Raw genomic sequence first — 4,242 nt, forward strand, 5'->3', positions numbered from 1 at the left:
TTCCTGTGGGGGGTGGTGTGGGGGGGGGGGTCTCAGAATTGATTATTTTAAGACAAATAATTTCAATTCAACTCTCTTCGAGAGAGAGAGAGACAGAGTCCACGCTTGCACGCTCGAGAGTTTCTCGGCCTAATGCACCTGCTCAGCTATTCAAAGTGCCGGAGGCTCCTCGGTCTTCCTGCCTCCATCTCCTGGGCCCTCTCACTCTGCCCCGGTGTCACTCGACACATGCGCTCCCACTTTTGACTCCCCCTGTCCGTCCCCATCTTACTCCCACCTTCAACCCTTCAAAACGATGTCGGCTCTGTTCAAGTGAAGCCCGGTGTTCAGCGTTCTCTGGCCTTCATTTCTTGTGTCAGAAAATCAATCGTTAGTTTAGCAAGAATTAGCCGCTCGTCTGGCTGAATAATTCAATATGGACTCGCTCACATACGTACAAAGGATGAAGACTTGTTTTGGCATTTTTCTGACAAATTTCAAGTCTTAAAGCTGCTGATAGGAGGAAATGGGAGGGGAGCTTGTGGTGCAGATCTCAGGGTATTTACAAGAACAGATCTTGCCTTTTTGCATGTGTTGTGTCATTACACTCAACAAAGTCCCATTCATAATGTTCCTGCCCCTTGTCCGCTAAAACAAAACAAACAAACAAACAGAAAAACAAAAACCTTTCAATGCTGCTGTACCTCCATGAAATCCATTGAAATCAGGATTATGATATTTCCCTTGGCAACATGGTGGGTGTTTGGTGAGCACGTCTGCCTTACTGTACAGAGATCATGGGTTCGATTCTGGGCCCAGGCCTTCCTGTGTGACGTTTGCAAGTTCCCCGGGTACTCCGGTTTCCTCCCACATTCCAAAAACACGCATGGCAGGTTAATGGGACACTCTAAATTGTCACTCAGTGCGATTGTGAGTGTGAATGGTTGTTTGCTTATTTGTGTTATGCGATTGGCTGGTAGCCATTTCAGGGTTTCCCCCGCCTGCTGCCCGAAGACAGCCGGGATCTGCTCCAGCATGCCCGCGACCCTCGTTAGGATACGCCGATCAGATAATGGATAGATGCTATTTACCCCAATTGTATTTAAGCTCCTAACTAAGAGTCAACCACTAATTTAGTAAATCATTTGTTTATTCCAATGGATTCCCATAAATGTCAAATAATTTTGCTTTGGAAGTTTCCAACTTTGAAAATTCCTGCAATGATGCAACTTGAGATTTGAGTGAGTTTACCTTAAGACAAGAAAGGCCATTTTATCAATGAAGGCAATACCTACTATAACTGCACTTCTTTTAAGACTAGCTACAATATGTTAGTGGTTTGTTTCTTGCCAAGTCAAATTTTCCTGCTCTATCGGCAGATCATTTTTGCCTAAATTAAATAAGAATATTCCTCCTGTAATTATCTTTTTGGGGAGTATTTTTGCGGTGTATTTGTTTGTCACTTGCTGGACCTGCTAACTGCTATGTCAGAAAATCAATTAATTACTTTGAAGCGGCAGTTAACTGCATCCACACAATACTCCCCATGAATTATAGAAAAGGTGTGTGAGTCTTTGTACCGTACAGGTTGCATGTGTGTGTGTGTGTGTGTGTGTGTGTGTGTGTGTGTGTGTGTGTGTGTGTGTGTGTGTGTGCGTGTGTGTGTGTGTGTGTGTGTGTGTGTGTGTGTGTGTGTGTGTGAGCTGATTGACCTGTTACTAAAGGACACCGGGTTAAGTGGGGGAGTGGGGGGTTGTCTTATGTAACATGAATAGGCACAGTAAAGTGAAGCCAACAAGTTGAGTGAGCCGGAATACGTTAACAAATGAGTGTGAAATCATTTGCAAAGTAAGATTTGTTTAACACTGAAATATTTTTGAATATATCAATATTCAAACAACTTGAATCCAACAAAACGGGAACGGAACATGGATGGGGTCCGTATTCCCGCAGTACTTGTCACATTTTTGCCCTGTTTGTTTTGCGTTTTGCTAGGTTTGGCCACAAATATTTTAAAAGGCCGTGAGAAAACTGCCATGAGGGGGAAAAAAAAAATTGGCCAAAATGCCACTCCTTTTGGGAAAACTGTGCTGCTGTGACAACTGGGGATTATAATGTTACCCCACTAGCCAACTAGATAAACGACTGGTTGAGTACTTTTTGGGTAAGCTAACTACCTAACGAACACGCTAGCTAGCTAAATAAATGAAGCGCTAATAAGTTTGTTAGCGAGTGAATTAACAAGCAGGCAAACACATGAAAACCGCCTAGCATCTTGAATCTCGTTCACAAGATAAAAACAAATGTAATCTTATTCATGGAACAAATTAAACTTGTAGGTTGAGGTCGCACACCACACGAGAAAGGCATATCAACTGGACATACAAATATAGCGCGATCACACACTATGGCACGCACTAAAAAGAGATCGGCCATCTCGAAATGTGAATGTGGCTTATCGCTGCTCCCTGGCGTAAAGTGAATACGTCTCTCTGCTAAAGCTGCATGTAATGTGTCTGTGTTTGCCATCAGCTGTGCGGCTGCTGATATCCCAGCACTCTTAATCCCGAGATGGGATCGGACGCGTGAGCCAATTAGCCGGAAGCTGCACCCATGACCACTTGCGGCCAAATCGACACCGTTGATTGTTGTCCTCGAAACAAATACGACGTCTGGAAACACTGTGTTAGTATCATTATTATTTTTTTGCCTTTGTCTGTTTTAAAGAGTTCACTGCAGCTAGCGCACGTCCTTTCGAGTCAAGCATGAGTCCGTATGTATTAAGGCCACTGAAACATGTTTGTGCCGTGATGTCTTGCGATCTCGTCTCAAGTATCGATTTGATTGTGCTCGACATTGAGCGTGAAATATGACAACATTGTTGAATTGCATGAAACAATCCCATGTTGAAGGGTTGGGATCAATGCTTCATTGAAGTTAAGGTTACAGGTTAGTTGAAGAGAATGTAGTTGTCATACACTCAGCTGTTATTCATTTGTATTCACAAAGCATAATACTTGACATTTTGTTGTTATTTGAATATTTTTGGCCTTGTCTGTTTTTGAAGACTTTTTCAGGGAAGGGTTGATTATTTTTCCAAATTAGCCTTTTAATTGCTTCATTCATATGATCTTAAAATATCACGTCTAAAAATGACCAGATATAACAGTAAACAAAAATAAAAATTTGACCAAATTCACAAAAATTGAGATTTTGTGGGGGTGATTTTTTTTGCATTTCAACTCTTCAAATATTGATTTAACACCTGTACTTAAGTGGAAAGAGTACCGATTCAAGGAAATGGTACAAAAGTAAAAAAACAAAAAAATTCTTTCTTCAATGAAACTGCATAATGTTCATCTATAAAGAGAAGCGGGAAATCCATTCCGATTTTTTGTTTTTTTCGATGTGCATTCGGGACCGACAGCAGCTGGGTCTGACAGCACTGGCAGAGAATCGAACCGTTGACATCTGCACGAAAGGCAACCACCACAACACTTCCAGTGTTGGCACAATGAAAACCATCAGCAATGTTTACGGTAAGTAGCCTTAGCGTACATGCTGGTGGGCTCCCGGTGGGCGCTCGACTCTCCTACACAACCGCCGATGGGCTCGGCCATTAAACACACATCTGCTTTACATATTAAAAGTGACACCAAAGCACAAAGTAGAGCTTTCATCATAGAGGCTGGCTCCATGTAAAATGCAATTAGTGGGCCACACACGCTGATGTGGTTTGCGCTGCCTACCAAGAAAGAAAGAGGAGGACGACTTTTATATCCATTTTTTTAATTTATTTATTTTTTTGGTGACGCAAAGCGAACAGAGATGACAGCAGCCTTCTCTGTTTAATTGACATGTTTGAAATGTTGCAGGCTAGAAAAAAAAATCCCATATGAGGACAATGCGTATGGGTTTTGGAGAGAAGAACGCAGAATAGGCAGCAGTCTGACCGATGTCGAAGCTTTAATTAGCGGTATGGAAATATGGAGAGAGCAACAATGGATGTCTATTTTCAGGGCTCGATATGCTCTATGTGTGGTTTATGACTCTTTCTAGGGAGGGATTTATGGAGCCAGAACACTGCCATTCGAGTTTTGGAACTGCAAACTAATTTTGGTATTGTACCCACATTATTTATTTACACGTATACTGTCTATGTGTGTGTGTGTGTGTGTGTGTGTGTGTGTGTGTATGTGTGTGTATATATATATATATATAGAGAGAGAGAGAGAGAGAGAGAGAGAGAGAGAGAGAGAGAGA

This window comes from Hippocampus comes, unplaced genomic scaffold, assembly GCF_001891065.2.
Source record: "Hippocampus comes isolate QL1 unplaced genomic scaffold, H_comes_QL1_v1.1 scaffold174, whole genome shotgun sequence".
Lineage (NCBI taxonomy): Eukaryota > Metazoa > Chordata > Actinopteri > Syngnathiformes > Syngnathidae > Hippocampus > Hippocampus comes.